An 18,697-nucleotide genomic window follows, 5' to 3' on the forward strand; every position below is an offset into this window, starting at 1 on the left:
TAAACTAAATATCTCTGTGATCTTATTGCTGCTACTCTTGTTACTCCTCATCCCGCTGTTTGCCACTCTCACTTGCTGTGTCGCTGTCATTTGTCATGTCACATCTTAATTTAAACCGTAAGCTCTGGAAGCCAGATGCTGTGGGTAATTTAATAATAACTTGAAAAGAAATTTGATTTAAATAATCCAAACTCCAATGTATTTTTAAAAAACAAATGGAAAAGAATGACCAAACCTTTGTGTTGGTCTCTTACAATGCAGAGCTAGTTCTGTAGAAAAGATCTGAGCCAAATTATATTAAACAGAATGCTTTTAAAGGAAGATTAGAATGTCATTGACCACTATCCACCAGTATGCATGATAAAGTAAGTAATGTACATTCCAATTATGCTTCAGTTACTAACTTAATCTTTCCATATGTCCCTTATAAAAACCAATTATCGACAAGGTCCCCTCAAGACTATGGGAAATACTACCCTTTGGAAGTGGGCAGAGTTTCACAGCACTGCTGCTAGAAGGTGGTGATAGAATGAAGGCGGCTCTCTTTTGGAGGTAGGGTGATAATGGCTGCCTTCCATGAAAATTTTGCAATGAGATTGTATGGGGAAGGGGAAGAACTCAAGAACCTTTGCCGCACTGCACCCAGCCACAAAGTTCATAAGAGGGCAGGAGTGAACTGACATTTGACCTGATGATCATGTGGAGATTTTGAGCAACTGCACTTTCAACATGATGGAAGAAGTAAGGCCACGGGGCCTCCCACAACTCCTCAAAGAAAACCAAATTAAGTGGTTGAGAGGGGTGGTTCTGTTTGTAGGAGGGGGCCAATGCTTTTTCCTCTCAAGGTGTGCGAGATGCAGTGCTTTAGTTCCATTTTACCATGTAATAACTTGTGCTAATTAGTTGTTCCTGAATGTTTGACATGTCTGATTAATTGTGTATTAAGATCACCTGTAATGTCTTACTTTAAATGATCCAGGGCAAAAATACATAATAAATGTTTTAGTATATTTGTGTTTGCAGCCTTGAATATTTTTGTCTAGTTTATGTAAATCTCATTTCAGAGGATCAGGCAAATTCTTCAAGTGTTTGTCACATATATTGCACTGTTGGTGTGTGCTATGTCTGTTGGGGGCCAACCCTACACCCTGAGTTTACTCATGCCTCCAACTGAGTATTTAAAGGGTGGAGGTGGCCCCAACCACCTAGTTCCTTCTTACCCTCTGTGGAATTTGCAATGTCTCAGCTTACTCACTGTGTGATCTATCAGACCTGATTGAGGGAAGGAGGAGATAATTATTAGATCAGCCTTAAAAAGAGAGAGAGAGCAGGCCAGCAGGGCCAGGGTAAAGGGAGATCTCTGCATGGAGAGATCTCTTCCCTCTCTTTCTTTGGCAAAAGACGATGATGCTTATTGTATGACACAGTGAATAGAATTTCTATGTGGGACTCTAAGAGGGTGGTGGTTGATAAAACACTAATAAAGTACATAGTGGTGGTTACAAATTGGAGGTGTCAGAGCCATTTGTTCAGGGAGACAGAGCAGAGGGCCGCTCCCTGTCACAGGACACTATCTCCAAATTTGCTGACAGGTTTCCTCAAGATGGTAGAGAGGCGTTTAAATCCTTTAGCTTGAAGGGGCAACTTGCATGTATATCTCTTCAAGTAGATGATGTGGACACAGTGTCCAATCTATGGATTCCTTGTTTGCCATGAAGAGATTGTTTTGGTTCCTATCCTCAGGAATTCTTAAGGAAGTACATGTTAAAATTGAAAATATTTCATTTGAAGGATGCAAACTTTTAAATGTGAAGACTGATGAGGACTCTTGAGTGACACTGAGGTCCTTAGGAGTCTACACTCCTACACTTAGGTAAGTCTACACTTACATCTCAACTACATAAAGGGCAGCCATTCTACACCCAATGTAGACAACCTGAACCACTCAGGAAGTGCCAGAATTTCAGAGGAGGAAACCATTCATCTTCACCACCATGTCTTCTCACCTGCCCTCCTCATCAAAAAGTAAGGGATTTGACTCCTTAGCTGGGAATAGTGTACAACCTGTGTTGGATCTCCCTCTTATATCCTCTCCATTTAGATGCCATTTATTTTATTTTCATGGGGTGTGGATTGCCACAAATCGTTGGGTCCTAGAAATCATAGAGGTGGGTTACTCCATACAATTCTAGTCCCTCCCCAACCATCTTCCCAGACCCTACTTAGGGCCTGCTCTCATGAGAACATGTTCATCAAATATGCCTTATTGTGCGACGAAAGGAGCTCTCTCTACTTAGCTTAACAAAGTGAAGGTCGATTATTGACTGGATCACAATCTATAAGTACTACATGGGTAACAGAAATTTGATAATAGAATGCTCTCCAATCTAGCAGACAAAAGTTTAACAAGATCCCATGGTTGGAAGTTGAAGCTAAACAAATTCAGATTGCATGTAAATTTTTAACAGGGAGGGCAATTTACCAAAGGTTGTGGTGAATTCTCCATCACTGGCTATTTGTAAATCACTATTGAATGGGTTTTTTTAAAAAAAGATATGTTTTAGTTCAAACAGGGATTACTTTGGAGAAGTTCTATGGGCTGTGTTATACAGGAGGTCAAACTAGATGATCACAATGTTCCCTTTTGCCCTTGGAATCTAACGTTCTATGAATCAAGAGGTGCAGTCACTTCTAAATCTTGGAGCACTGGAGGAAGTGCCTCAAGAATATAGTAGAAGAGACTGGGGCCATATGGTGGACCTGAGACAATTGAATAATTTCATTTGCAAGCTCAAGTTCAGGGTGGTGACTCTGACCTCTGTAATTCCAATCTTTGATCCACTGCATTGGTAAGCAGTAATCTACCTCCAGGATCCTATAGCAATTCATCTTGCCCATTGAAAATATCTAATATCTATGTGGGCAATCCCCCCTACCAATACAGGGTCCTATCAATTCATCTATGAAAAGCATTAAGGGTATTCACAAAATGCCTAGCAGTAGTGGCAGCTTACCTGACAAAGAATGAAGGTTTACCCATACTTAGATGATTGGCTCATTTGTGGAACATTCCTACAATAGAATCTGCCACTTTTCACCTTCCTAGGATTAAAAGAAAACAAAGATAAATCTTTGTTTGTTCCTACTCAAAGGATAGCATTTATAGAGGCAGTTCTGTACTCCATCATATCAATGGCCTGTCTGCCCCCTAAAAGATTGCAGGTGGTTGACCAGATCTAATATAAAGTCATACTCAGACATCTGTGAGAATCTGTCTTAGACTTCTAGAGCACATGGCCTCCTATACATACATAATTCAGTATGTCAGGATTCACCTTCAATGTACATAAGGATGGTTAAAGTCTATATATCAGCCCAAACCTCACCTGGAAGTGCAGGTACCCCCAGAACTCTTGTCATCATTAAATTGGTGGAAGACCCCTCTAAAAGTTGGCAAGGGAGTACCCGGCTCTCCACTATTTCCATCAAAGACTCTGGTGACAGATGCCTCCACTCTGGTAGAAGAAGCCCCTTGACAATCTTCAAACACATGATCTATGGATTTTTCAAGAAACTTCAGTTCACATACATAGCTCGGAGCTAAGTTGTCTCTGTTTCAAACTTAGATACCAGGTATTCTGGATTACCTTGTATCCTTAGAACTCTGGACTACCTAATGAGCTCCCTGTGGGTCCCCCTACTAGCCATCTCTGCTTTTAACCCTCCCGTTCAGCAGTATTCTACTCTTTCCATGCTCTGCGGTAGCTAGGCTCCTGAAAGGCCTTGTGCAGGTATATCCCACAGTCAGAGAAACTCCCCCTCCTTGGGATCTCAATATTGTATTGATGGGTTTAATAGGTCCATCTTTTGAGCCACCAGCTGTGTATTCCTTATTTCAACTATCCATCAAAATATCCTTTGAAATAGCAATAACACCTGCCAGAAAGGTAGGGGCAATATAAGTTTGCATGGCAGGATCTGTATACATGGTTTTTCATAAAGATAGAGTAATCTTGAGACCTCACAGAAGGTTCCTGCCTAAAGTAGTCTGATTTCCATCTTGAACATGTAATACTTCTGCCTGTTTTCTTTCCAAAGCCACATTCCATCAAAGGGGGTGGGGCTAAAAGTACACCCTAGATATTCTGCATGCACTTTCCTTCTACCTGAATAAGACTAAGCCATTTAGGACATTCCCAGATTATTGGTAGTTGTTGGGATCAGGATGAAAGTCAGATCATATCAACATGGAGATTTTATAACTGCATTTCTGCAGGCTTTAAGTTGTGCTATGAAATTGCCAACTTAGACCCAGTGACAGCCCATGAGAGCTTGAGTAGCTTCTGTAGCTTCTTTGAGAAATGCTCCCGTATTAGAGATATGTAGGCATATCTGGGGTTTTGTGCTTATGTTTTTGCAGCATTATTTCATAGTATAAGCATCAAAATCTGATGCCCATTTTGGCAGAGCTGTTTTACAATCATAGTCCCATCTTTCCCACCTCCTGTTATTTAGTCACTACTTGTGTGTCACCAACCATGGAATATACATAGCCAAGCACTCAAAGAAGCAACAACAATTACTTACTTTACAGTAACTGTGGTTCTAAAAGATGTATTGTCCTTATATATTCCATGACCTGTCCTCCTTTCTTGCTACCAGGAGTCTAACACCTGTATTCTGTATTGGTGAAGTAACAAAGGAGCAGTTGGGTTAGCCCCACCCTTTATGCCCTCGGTTGAAGGCACAAGAACACCGAGTGCAGACACGGCCACCTACCCCAACAAACACAGCTGGCAAAAAAAAATCCGAACTCAAGTGCATAGGGGACATGAGCACCAATAATTGAATATATATGCACAACACATTTCAAAGAACCAATGTTACTGTAAGGTAAGTAACTGTTTCTTATTATCTGTGAGATAAACAAAATTGGGAACCATTTGTGCAGTAATCATATTATCTGTTCATGCTTTGAAATGACGGCACAGGAAACCGAGCAAATAAAGCCTACCAGATGCAGCAAACTCTCTTGAGCCTAAGAAAGCAAAAATGTAATGTTGCAAATGTAAATGCTGGCATTGCAGCTTAATATACATATAAGCCAAGTAATCTATATTATGTGATCATCATTTTTTAAGAAAGGCTGGAGCCCAGAGACTAATAAATGTCTTCATCTGCAGTGTATCAGCAGTTCTCAGTCCTGCGCTGATGTATAGATAAGTCTAATTGAAGAATTATTACATGAATCCACATGTGGATTATAGATGGGTTACAGCCTTTTGTTCATGATGCTTTAAAGCGGGGTGGCCAGCCTGAGCCTGAGAAGGAGCCAGAATTTACCAGTGTACATTGCCAAAGAGCCACAGTAATACGTCAGCAGCCCCCCATCAGCTCCCGCCCCCCAGCGCCTCCCACCCACTGGCAGCCCCACCAGTCAGCGCCTCCCGCCTGCCGCAATCAGCTGTTTTGCATGCACAGGAGGCTCTGTGGGGGAGGAGTGAGGGCATGGCATGCTTGGGGGGGGGGGGGAAGGGGTGAAGTGGGGGCAGGGCCTGAAGCAGAGCAGGGGGTTGAGCAGTGAGCTCACTGGAAAATTAGCATCTGTAGCTCCAGCCCTGGAGTCAGCACCTATGCAAGGAGCCACATGTTAACCTCTGAAGAGCTGCATGCCGCTCCGGAGCCACAGGTTGGCCAGCCCTGCTTTAAAGATTCAGTTGCTGTTTTCATTTTTTTGTTTTAGGGGGTGTCCAGATTACGTCTTCTTTTTAATGCAACATTTTAATAACACTGGTTTGGGGGGTTTTGAAATCCCAAGTAAGACAATTTAAGAAGCTGACAATCATTTTTTTAAACCATGTCCATTGCAAACTTGAACTGGTTACAAAGTGGTATTAAACAGAGGACCTATGGTGAGAAACCAATATCTGAATAATTGTGCTGTGTATATTCAGAAACTTTGTAAATAATAGTGTGAACATACTAGGGTGCATTGTAATCATTCTATTTAAAACATATTGGTTTAAAAACCACTGTCGTCTCTAGCCATCTGTCACACAGCGTCTCTGTCACTGCCCGGTGAACTACAGCTGGGCTCCCATACCTACTCCAAAAGACGTGACAACAACAGGAGCTTTTGCCTTGGGAGAATCCAATTGGGAAAGACCCTGACTGTTCAAGGGCCCAAATCCCAAAGTCTCTGAACTAAGGTAAAAGCCCTGAAGCCCTCGCAGACACTGAAAGATTTCTCTGTGATCAGACTTTCTTTTCATATACCCCAAAAGGGGAGATGTGACCTGGATGGTGGGGGCTGAGCCACAAAAGAAGAGACAGATCCCCCACAAGACAGAACTATAACTAAAAAGGGGGATGTCAGGGAGGGAGACAACCTGCTGCACCCTTGCCTGACCTCTACTGGCACTGATGGTGAGCATTCCCATTTACAGGGCCTAGCAATGAGACATAATATGTGACTTAGATCTTGGATTCAAATCCCACCCCTGTCAGTAGTGGAAAAGTTATAATCTGGCTATTTTTTGGCCTACTATATGTGACGTGAATATGGTGGCTCTCAGCGGACAGATGTGTGCATCACAGTTGACACTGATGGGAAAGCAAAGGAGTCAAAGAGCCAGAATACTAACTTACCCTCCCACACTTAGTGGTGGTTTGAATAAGTCAAATTGTTGGAGCACTGTGGGGGAAGTTTGCGCTCTTGCTGCTGACTTTGTTCTCCAAGTACTGTCCCTCAGGCACCACTTTTGTGAATTAAAGGATTATGGAAAAAAATGTTTTAGCAGAAATATGAGAATAAAGGAATGGTGGCTCCTAGCACTAGATTTAGGAAGGTTTCCTGATAGGTTATGAGGTGATTAGCCAGCTTAGCGTGAAAAAGCTTCCACTGTTATTACCCGATTGTACCCAATCTGTGGCTAAAAAGAAAATGGCACCTTCCATCGCTATTTAAATGTAGACTGTACCCTTTTTTTCAGTCCACTCTTCTACAAGTTGACATGTGAAGTTGTTCTTGCTGTGTATAAACTGTCAAAAATGCTTAGGGTCTCATTTTCTGCCCATACTGCAGTAAATCAGAATAACTGGACTGAAGTCACATGCATTACATTATTATAGCACCCCAAGTTGAATTTGTCACTTCAGAGCCTACTGCTGGTGGCTTCCAGTTGATGGAGGGGTAAAGTCTGACAGCAGAGTGAGAGAGCTCAGTGTCTGAGCATTTTGGTTTGATAATGGGCTAACAAACAGATGGTGATGTGTAGTACTAGATTGTGAATGGTTAGTGAGTTACTCTGGGGGCACAATGGGACCCCAGTCGTTGTTGGCTTTTAGGTACTACCATAATAAACACTACCAATAGTAAACAAAATTATTGTTGTTAATAGTCCCATGAGTAGGCCTTCTGGAGTTGATGGAACTACAATGGGAGTAAGAGGGCTCACCAGTGTGAGCAAAGGGCTCTCAGTTTGGCCCTTGATGTGCTCAAAAAGAGGAATGTAGATATACAAGGAAGAATTTTCCAACCTATCAGATTTAAATAGAAGTATTTTTATAAGCTTTCTTACAATATAGTGTAATAATCCTTGCTTAAATACAAAATTCTCCAACAATCTCTCACAGTCCATTTCTCTCTTCTAGATGCTCCAGCAGTGACATTACAATGCTTTATCTAGTTTATGGTTTTGCATCACACTCATCGCTGCAATGTTAGAATAAGTACCAGGGAAATGAACTAGTGAGCAGCAGACAGGCAAGGTGATTAAAGGTATGTTTTTATATGTATACATCTAGAGTGAGAGAGAGTGTATGTTCATAAGATATAAATTGCACTGGAATTGACATGCTTCTTGTGGCATTGTAGAAGCAGAGAATCTTCTTGCAGGATTTTAATGAATAGCTATTATAAGGCTATACCACATCATGATAAATATTTATCTATTTTAGAGTCAGTAAATACTGTCTAAATACATATTTTCTTATTTTACCAGAATGAGTGTCCACCTGTCAATTTTAGGAAATACTACAATTTTATTTCCAATAATGTATTTTTCTTTGACTTTTTTTTATTGCTCTTTGTGTGTTTTTGAGCCAACTTTGCAATGCTACAGTCCAGGGGAAAAAAGTGCTTACCAGTATATTACCATCCCCAGGGATACAGAACTTAATAGGCATGAAATTGACTGATGCACACAAAGGCAGCAGGTCCATGTGCACATGGTGCCAGCAGTTTTTAGGATTTATAATCAGTAAATGGATTTTAATACGGAAATGTTTTTTTAATAATGATATAATTGATACAGCTTGTATTCCACATGAATGGTGCAAACTGTAATACTCACTTTTTTGTTTTTATTTTAGAAAAATTCATCTGAATGTCAAATCTATTAATGCAGCACCTTAGTTTTCAGGAAAAGACAGCACCAGTCTATCATATTGATTTTTTTATACCTTGATTACCACCGCCAATGCCTCTCATCTCTAAGACAGTGGTTTGGGATTCTGAGCCTATTATGTTGCTAGGAATCATAGGTCTGATTCTAGTCCTCTTGAAGTCAGTGAGAGTCTTTTCACTTACTTCAGCTGGACTTGGATAAAGCTGTCTGTGATTTTCATCCATTCCTTAAGGTGAAGTTCCGCTCTGAAAAGTGACTATCAACATGACTGTGAGCTGCCATGATGACTATAGGTCAGTGACTTCTAGGTCAGACTTTAAGTTTACAAGCAGAGAATTGTTGTTTTCCTTCGACAGGACAAACTGTTCTTTATTGCTCAAGCTTCATCATCAGTAATAAAGATTTAGGAAGCAAAAATTCTGACCTGTTTGACACTAATGCTTTTAGTAGAATTATACAGGTGTAACTGAGGGCAGAATTGGGCAGTTGGAACTTAGTTTACATTCTGTTGATGTGTGAGCCAGAAAAGAGTTCAGCTCTTTTCTATAGATGTGATCGTTCTGCAGTGCTACCAGGAATAAACGATAATTAAAATGTATTTTTGTCATGGAAGCAAGTAGATGTGACTCAGAATGCACTCAGGGAACAGTTCTGCTGAGTAAAAAGATGCCATTTTTACTTAGTCACCATAACTGCACTGTTATGCAAGAACAAAGTGGCATAGACTTAACCCTGCACGCATTGGGCCTGATTCATATCTGCCCTGCACCTTGTATAGTCATTTACACCTGTGCAATAGTCAACTGTTCTGATCTGATAGCATTTAATATATATGCTGCACTCACTCTGCACAAGTGTACAGGTTGTACACTAGGCAAGGGAGTGGGGAATTAGACCCATTGTTTACATTTTAGTCCAAAGGACAAATAAGTCAAACATCCTTCTCCCCATCCACCGTGCTCTGCCCTTAACATCAGTTAGTTTTTGTAAAACACATTGCGTTCCTTTCCCCAGGAAGCTGAGCACATTATCTCTACAACACTCCAGCACCTTGCTAGAAACATTCCACTGTTAAGTTTTCAGAGAGTTCTTTTCAAAGCTAGCGACCTTGATGTGACCACAGCACCTGTTTTTACCTGATAAGATCATTAATTTTTCTCCTCTCCAGCATTTGTGTTGAGCATAAACAACTCTTAGTTTATATGTGACAATTATTGCCTCGATATCAGCTTGCCGGAACGCTGACCCGTATTTCCTGATTTAATAAAAACAAACAAACCATTAAATGACCAATTAGAAGACATCATTTCAACAAAAGTGGAATGAACTGTATTATTATGAGAGTGCAGGTTTCTCGTTAGCTGAAATAGAGCAAGACCGCTACTGGAATCAGTCGTCATGCAGCTTTTCAGGCATCACTCTGCTGCAGTAGCGGCCGTCTCTTAGTCAAAATGACAGCAAAGCACTGATCTATACAGTTCTCTGAGCAAGAGCAAGAACAGTTGCATATTCACAATAAATGTGTTCCTGGAATAAACACATTGGGAAGTACAGCTTATTTTTTTTAAGAGAAATGTTCTCATCCTCCCTCTCCCTCCTTTTTTTTTTTTAATTTAGTAGGTTGCTGTCATGTACTACATTTTATTTTTGTAACTAGTCTAGGCAGAACTTTATAACTATAGTCTATGGAACTTATGATTTTGTTTTTCTGCATACTGCAGCTTTACATTTCTAAGAGTCTGCTGGAGGCAGCTGTCATTTTGTGTTCAGTTCAGGTGTGGATTAACAGTAGAGCGATGTGCTCTGCTCTCTCATGAGCCAGCTGCACCAGCATTTAGCAATGCTGGGAGCCCTAAGGTAGCAAGGCTCCTAAGACTTTAGCTTTTATCAGCGCTGTGTTGAATAGACTTGCTCTGGGTGGGTTTCAATGACACAATGCTGTAAATGGCACGGAGAGGGAGAGCCATTATACGAGGGCTCCCAGAATCACTATCACTGATTCAGTTGTTATCAAGAGTGGGAATTTTCTGTCAAAAGCCCTAATATAAACAACACTCTGGAGTCTTCACGTTTGCTTTTTCTGGTTTTGTCTTAACCTATATGAAGAGCCATTTGGACTTAAAGTATGTAGTTGTGTATCAGATTCTCTAGTGATAAGGGCCCAGATCCACAAAGGTATTTAGGCTCCTAACTTCCATTGATTGGTCTGGATCAAGGGCCATATACGTACCTAGATCAACAGATTAGAAAATATAACTGTATAATCAATGTTTGGTGCGGGTGGGAAGGAACTCCATATCTCAGGGTGACAGTCAGGCCACTGGTTCAAATTCAGATACGTTGTTAGTACAACAAGTGGTTTATTCAGAGACATTTCTGAAAGGCCAACCTAAACTCCCAATGTTTGATATCAGAAATGGGCAAAATTGACCTCCAAAATGGTTTTACAAAAAAATGCCTGAAACATTCTGCCATTTCATTTCATGTGATCTTGAAGCTCCATAAGTTTTTGGTTTTACAACATTTCAGGAAAATGGACAGTTGTTTTTTTTTTTTTTTGTTGAAGTATGCAAAAAACCGAGAAGCAATTTTTTTCTTGAAAACGTGCACTTGTGAACATCTAACCTTAGGTGGAAGGAGTCTGTGTCCATTTGTATGGTGTGTGTCCCCTCCTGGACAAATAAATAAATTAATTAAATTAATAAAGATATCCTATTTCCTAGAACTGGAAGGGACCTTGAAAGGTCATCAAGTCCAGCCCCCTGCCTTCACTAGCAGAACCAAGTACTGATTTTGCCCTTTTGGCAATCTCAGTGTAGGTCCAGGACAAAATGGACAATGGAAAATGCATAACCTTGTGAATTCCCTCTGGCTCAGGATGGAGCTGCATTGATGAGCAATGTGGGTAATATACTACACTGCCATGAATCCTACAGCTACCTGTTCTCCGGATATGCACAGACAGAAGATGTCTGCTGCTATTAGGCCCTTTTCATCAGAACCTAAAGACTGCCTGCAATATTATTTGAATGACCCCTTCTCCATTATGCAGCCCTGTGTTTAACTCTTTGGTCTCAGCAATGTTCATACAGCTCCTGTAAAGTTAACCAAATAACTCATGTATGTGGAATGGGGGTATTGTTAGTTTATGTAAGTTCTTCAGAGGAATCATTCCTTTCTCAAGGTGTAGCCTATTGGAAATAACATTTTGACAGTGAAAATTTCCAGTACTACCATTTCATCAGACCCAGCTCATTCATTTTATATCTGGCTGAAACTCATAGTAGATCTTCCTCTTCCAAGTTTAACAGGTTAGGGAGTCCAGAACAACATACATATATACTCTCAGTTGGAGAGTAATCTGTTTTCTAGTGCACTGGTGTTCATTTCTCTTTAAATATAGAGCGCCATGGAGCTCTACTTTCAATTTCACTGCGAAGGTTTAAGCATGGGCTGCGGGTGAACTCCGGGCTTGGGGAGACTAGCCCCTGGCCCAGCCCACCCCTTCTGTCTGAGGCCCCATCCCTCCCACTGAAGCCCAGTGCCCCTCCCCCCCACATGGCCGCCAGCCCCCTCCCCCCTCGGTCGCCCTGCCTCCCACCCCCTGTGCGCCAGGCAGGTGGCGTGACCCCTCTCCCCCAGCCCCGGCATGCAGGCTGGCCCCTATTAGCCCTAGCCTGAGCCTGGGACCCGGACACGGGGGGAAGAGCCCCCCGCAGCACAGCACTGGGAAACTGGAAGGGATCTGGGGGTGGAGCCTTCCCCTGCCTTCAATACCCGCCGCTCATGGGTTTAAGCCACAGAAGACATACAACTTGCATGAACACACAAGAGAGGGCAGTCCCTGGGAAATGCTTCTGGAGAAATAAAATAGGCAGATACTAACAATTTATGCTTAGTTCTAACAGTTTTCTTAGAAAATCTAATGCCACAAAATCAGAGCATTTAAATGATTCTGGTTCCAACCACACCCAAAGATTTTCTCTGAGATTTCACTTTTGAAACATATACCTGTAACAGAGAAGAACCTTTAAAATATCGCCCTGTAGCCCTGATATTTTCTACAGCATACGGAAATAACAAAAAATAACACTCAGAAGACCTCAAACACGCAGAAACCTCCAAAGGCCAACCTTTCTTCCAAACCTTGTAAACAATATACATGCATACTGTAGAGAGACATAAAATGTGCACTCTGCATTTCAGGCAAAGTTGTGATCATAAATGGAGTGTAACATAAGTAGAATATTGATTACTTCCACTGGCAGACCATGAACAAGCAAGTCCCAACAGAATTGTTCACTGTTGCTTGTGCCCTTTATTTAACCGGTTTTTAGATGAAAGAAAGATAACAAAGGTATGAGATAAAGCACTGACAGTTGTGAGCTCCTTTGAACAATCCAATTCCGCACTAATAGAGTTTGTGGAAATAGGGCATGACCCTAAGAAGTGCACCCCCAAAGTATCTTCTGCTAAAGCCAATGGGAGCTGCAGGTGCTCAGCACCATGTTGGTTGAGGACTATAGTTTCTAACAGACATTAATTAAAACCTCTTCACACAGGCTTTTTACACTAAAATTAACACTTGTTTGAACTGCAAATCAGTTGGAGCAGTCCGAGTGCAATTTGTCAAGCATAGAGGAGTCAATCCAAGTGAAGCAAAGATGGAGCACTTTAACTTTAGGCCTTAATACAACCATAACAATATTTCCCAACAATCCTCTTAAATTCTTGCTGGGATTCCATAAGTAGGATTCTCTAGCAGGAATTTCATTTTCCTCAAGCATCTTACAAAAAATAACAAAGTAAACATACAGTCACATGAACAAGTATGATATTTGTCTGTAAGCTCTTCAGGGCAGGAGCCATCTATTACTCGGTGCTTGTACAGTGACTACCACAATGATGCCGTGTTCTTGGTTGGTCTGTAGGCACTGCTGTAATAAAGATTTATTATTATTAATGATGCTAAGTAAGCACATAGAGCTTTAAATACAAAGAACCCTAGGCTATGTCTAAATGACCCTCAGGAGTATTATATCATTTATCATCTATGATTTATAAAACCTTAATCTAAAAACCTCTCAGGAGTGCTAGACATCTGTATTCCTAGGCTTTTCCTGAAGAGAGGGGTTGATAGATGTAGGACAGTCTCATAGGTTAAATGATTACCGATGGTGGGCAAATACCAAAGGCAATTTATATTTTGACCAATTGAGTCAGTTTGGGAAGGAAACATAAGTCTTTTTGTATTATAGATATTTCTTTTTGTTTTCTACATTGTAATGTTTAAGCATGTAAGTCCTTTGCAAACACATTAACAAAATTAATAGACATCAGAGTAGCATTCTTCCTCTCTGTGTGATTTCTCTTGCTCTAATTGAAGTCAGTGGGAGCAGGATCAGATCTCAAACTGGGTCTTTGTCTGTTACATTCAAATCTATGTATTTTCTCAGTGTCTTATTCAAAATCAATCCAAGATACATTATAAATGGAGTGCAAAGAGAGAATCCCATCTTTACAAACTTGTGACTTTGTGGACTTAGGCAAACTGAGTCTAGGCCTATCTATCAACTAAGAGTCTGTCAGGCTTAATGCTGGTAGAACGTTATGAAGTTGTTAAAATTGCAGTAAAATGTATAGTGTTTGGATTTTCCTAAATGCTGGTGAATGAATGACTGTAATACTCATGTGCTAATCTCTCCATTTCTCATGTTAAGAGTAATATCTGTACCCGTGTGTTACATAACTCTCATATGGCTGGCACAGACCCCATAATAATGAGCCATTAATTATTGCTGAGTTTTGCTCATAGAAACGGCTACACCCCTTTGGGGAGAGAGTGGTCAATTAATACCCATTAAAAAGCCTCATGTCCAGAGGAAATGCTTTGATTCTCAACACAGCAGGTAGAACCAGCTTACAGGACAGTGTAGAAGGGGAAACACCCACCCAGGGAGGAATCGCACAGGATTACTTCACCAAAGAATTGACTCATGGACCTCCCCCCAGTCCCCTGTGAACCCTAGAGTCAGAACGGTCACATGGCAGGATTATGGATAAAAGCTGCCTAGCAGAAGGAAACAAGGTTCTCTTTACCAGACTGGATCTTAAAAGGCAAGGGCTTTGTCTTCCAGGTGAAGGATGTCTAGATACCTGTGACACCCCCCAGGTACAACCTGGACTGTGGGACCACTGTGTCCCCTTTTAACTCTCTTGATCAGGGTACCTCTCACACTGCTCTGCTAGTGACCAGCAACCCCTTCAGGCTTTGCTCTTACATAGCCATTAGCATGTGAAGGCACACCCAAAGTTAAATACAGGCTCTCATGAACTATACACAGGGAGACACCAGCAAATCTGTCCAGCGCCAGCCTTGCACACCAGAAATGTACAATCTTACACTGCTCCAGACTTTCTTGATCAGTGCAAGCTCATTAATTAGTTTGCCACTTAATCTAAGGATAGTGGACATGCCCCAGCCGTTGTAATGTGAGCAGATTCCCTAAGCACTTTAGACAAACTTACAGGTAAAGGTAAAACATTAAAATAAGTTTATTAACTATAGAAAGATAGATTTTAAGTGATTATAAGTGTTAGGCATAGAGGTCAGAGTTGGTTACATGAGAAATAAAAGGTAAAATCACAGTTTAAATCCTAAACTTTATCAAACTAAGCAAGATTTGAATCAAGCAGTTTTTGTCGCCCCACTAGGCATTGAAAGCAGTTCACAATTCTCAATACACAGGCTGAATTCCCTGCTCAGCCTGGGACCAATCTCCCCAGTTCAAAGTCTTTTCTTCCAAATGTTCTTGTTGCCTTCAGAGTAGGTGGGGAAGGAGAGAGGTGGACTCATGATGTCACTGTCCCTTATTTTAGACTCAGTTCATGTGCCTGGACAAATATGGACTCAAACATGGAGTCAAGCATCACATATCCTGATACCTTGCTGAGTTACGGAGTTGAGCAATCTCCATAGTGTAGAACTTGAGCAACTGTCTCTTATTGAATTGTAAATCTCTTGTTTACAATTCCCCTGGTGGTCAATGGCTGGTGATAGTCACTTAACACCAGTCTGGGTATGGGTCACCCTCTTTGTTGCCACTGGAGAGATAGCTGTGGGCATCCCTCCAGACTCGCAACATACTCTATTTCAATAACAACCATATACCAAACTCTCATAACTCAATATACAATGATACTATACATATTTTGACAGAACAATGAGTTTCAGCAAATCATGACTTTTCATAGGATACCTTATAAGGCATCCTTTGTACAAAATATAACCATTTACAAGTGGTGAATGTGGGGGTTACAGGGTGCTATTCTGAGGTACTGAGTGTCACAATGCCACAGCTGGGATAAGCCTCAGAAGCTGAACTATAAGACCTTGTCATGTTGAACAGAAATTTGGTAAGATAATAGACTTTGCCTATCTGAATCTTTGGTATTCTTAGCATTGTGCAAATATCTCCTCCTTCATTTTCATTCAATTAATAAAGACTACATATGTTTATTACAGGATCGGACTGAGCGTTGCCCGATGTGGTACAGGAGGGAGATCTAAGGAGGATCTGACCAGTGGTATGTGTCTGGTCTCTTTGGAACAGAGGAACTTGGATTTTCTGTGACATTAAAGTAAAAGGGCCCAATATCACAGAGGTTCACTTACTTGGTGTCAAGATGTACTGGGGATCCCAAGGGTATTGTTTAAATTGTATACTGAGGCTGGCAAAAGCCTAGGGAGTTAATAAGCTGTGAGGTTAGCTGATGTGTCTAAGGAGTTAGAGCCCCAGCTGGCACTGGGTTTACTTCCCTATTATTGAACCGTCTGCCCTGAAGTGGAACCTACAGTCTTGAGATACACAGGGGCATGACACATACATTTTAACTTGTCACTGTTAACAGATCATAGCAGCAATACTGTTCTCTTCTCTTTTCATAGGCGTACTTGGGAATAAGCAAACAACATTTTCCATTCTACAGCTTCACCAATTATTAAAGTCAATAACATACTCCTCTTTCTTCTCCAACAAGTGCTCCTCCAGGAGGATCTTCCTTCAACCCTACTTCCTTGCATGGTAAGGTGTTCCCTTCCAACCCATGCTGTCAATGTCGGTAGAGCCACTTTTGGAAATTCTTCTTTGCTATCATTACCTTCTCATCCCTTCTCTTCCCTCTCCCTCCCCCGCCCCGCCAAGTTGCTTTGCCCCCTTGGTCATTGGGCTTTCCCTTTGCTCTAGTTGGCTGCAGCCAGCATCCTGGCAACACCTTTTGGGAATGAGATTCCCATGCCCAAGGCTTTAGCTGCAAATCCAGCCAGGTACTGTTGTCCCTACTCAAACTCCTCTGAGTACTTATTGGTGTTTCCCTTGCCCTAATAAGGGTGTGCACTTGCTCTACTGTAATCATTCACTCCAAATTATCTTCACCAAAATAAAGTTTTCTTTATTTTGGAAAGTAGAGGGGAAATGTAAGGAAATGAAGCAACACAGAATATAGCACCTCTAGGGAAGGCAAAATGATGTTAAGATGTATGATAACTGGTGGCTACTGTCTTTTGACTTAAACACGAATATGCTTTGAGTTCATTGGGTCCAAAATTCAAACTGATGGGGGTCCATGTTTTCATTGACTCTCTAGTTCAGTGTGACATGCTCCTGCAGCTAGCAGATACTGTGGGTCTAATTATCCTTCCAGTTACACTGGGGTAAATCAGGAGTAACTCAGCTGAAATCCATGGAATTACTCCTGAGTAAATGAGGAGCATTAGGCTCTGTATTTTTTCAGCTGTCAGTGTTGCAGATACAGTTGTTTTGGGGACCTGTGGAGTTGCTATGAAGTGCAAGTGACTACTAGATAAGAATAGGAGTTGATGAGCCATGTTTCCAATGATGAGGTCTGTATACTTAGTTCTTCTGTAGCTCTGTGTGTGTGTGTGTGTGTGTGTGTAATATATTATACACACACACAGCTTATATATATATATATATATATATATATATATATATATATATATATATATATATATATATATATATATATATATATATAAGAAAAAGCATTTGGAAGAGCCCTGCTGAGCTTTGCTTCTTTCATCCAGTACAGAAAACGTCAGCACTCCCTAGGAGAAAGCAGTAGATTTACCACTTAGTATATTTTCACTATAGTACGTTTCATAATGGGGCTTTAACTCAATAAGTAAATCATCTATTTTTCCAGGATTTCAGATTTCCTACTCAGCCCTGTTCTTAAAAGACTTAAGCTCAGGGGGGAATAGTAATTCATCAGTCATCGCAGCACAGTCTTGGCCTTCTCTTACACAATCTTCAAATTCTACTGGATATTTTGCGTAGGGGTTTTAGTTCAGCCTATAGTCCTTGTAATGATAATTAGGGTTACTTCCCTTCTTTGTCCTTTTTTTTTAAATTGAAAAATATAACAATAAAGCACCAACTATGACTCATATGAACTTGTGAATGGGTGAAGGTAAGTTAACTTGCTATGTAAAAGACTTTTTGATAAAATGGTTTTCTTTATCTCATCTCTGTGATTTCTGGGTATTAACAGTAGTCAAGATTCCTAGTGAGGGAGACAGAAATCTGAAAAAAGATGTAGGAATTGAAAACACTAAATCCCCTTTGTCTGGGAGGTCAGTCCCCTTAGAGCCTGGTCCAAAGCCCATTGGAGTCTTTCCATTAACTTCAATGAGCTTTGGATCTGGCCGTGTTTCTGTGGGTGAGGACTGACGTCCTGAGCTTTTTGTCTCCCACAGGTTTTACAATAGCATAGCTCCAGTGTTGCAGTGGAAATGCTCCTAATTTACAGCAATGTCAGGATCAGGCCTAGAGGCATTTATAACTTGAGCAGTTATTTTCTCCTTAATCTATTTATCTGAGTTTCCTTAAGTATTTTCCATATTGTTGCTCCTTTAAATATATGGAGATATACCTATCTCATAGAACTGGAAGGAACCCTGAAAGGTCATTGAGTCCAGCCCCCTGCCTTCACTAGCAGGACTAAGTACTGATTTTGCCCCAGATCCCTAAGTGTCCCCCTCAAGGACTGAGCTCACAATCTTGGGTTTAGCAGGCCAATGCTCAAACCTCTTTGCCAAGCAGTAGCAGATGGGAGAGTCCTGAAGTTGACTTTCTTGTTGGAGGAGAAATCAGTGATGTGCAGGCTGTGCAACTTATTTATTTTACACTGTATAACCAGTTTCAAACCTGCTTGAACAGCGGCAGCTAAACAGCACACTGAAAATACTCTTTTTCAGGAATCTTGGA

At 41.0% G+C, this 18,697-nt stretch overlaps 1 protein-coding gene and 1 long non-coding RNA gene across 3 annotated transcripts in view; both read left to right on the plus strand.

Moving 5' to 3' along the window:
• The window catches only part of SEPSECS (Sep (O-phosphoserine) tRNA:Sec (selenocysteine) tRNA synthase), a 54,087-nt gene extending 53,077 nt beyond the window's left edge, over window positions 1–1,010 (plus strand). For both annotated transcript variants that reach the window (XM_024103531.3, XM_005303453.5), the window contains exon 12: window positions 449–1,010. The gene's annotated coding sequence lies outside the window, so the exon portion shown is untranslated. The remainder of the gene's footprint in view (window positions 1–448) is intronic.
• Window positions 1,011–8,600: 7,590 nt separating this feature from the next.
• On the plus strand, window positions 8,601–16,492 carry LOC122174193 (uncharacterized). The gene is made up of 3 exons (XR_006175682.2): window positions 8,601–8,701; window positions 15,934–15,995; window positions 16,357–16,492. It is a non-coding gene; the product is annotated as an uncharacterized LOC122174193 (long non-coding RNA).
• The last annotated feature ends 2,205 nt before the right edge of the window (window positions 16,493–18,697 follow it).

Source organism: Chrysemys picta, chromosome 5, assembly GCF_011386835.1.
Source record: "Chrysemys picta bellii isolate R12L10 chromosome 5, ASM1138683v2, whole genome shotgun sequence".
Lineage (NCBI taxonomy): Eukaryota > Metazoa > Chordata > Testudines > Emydidae > Chrysemys > Chrysemys picta.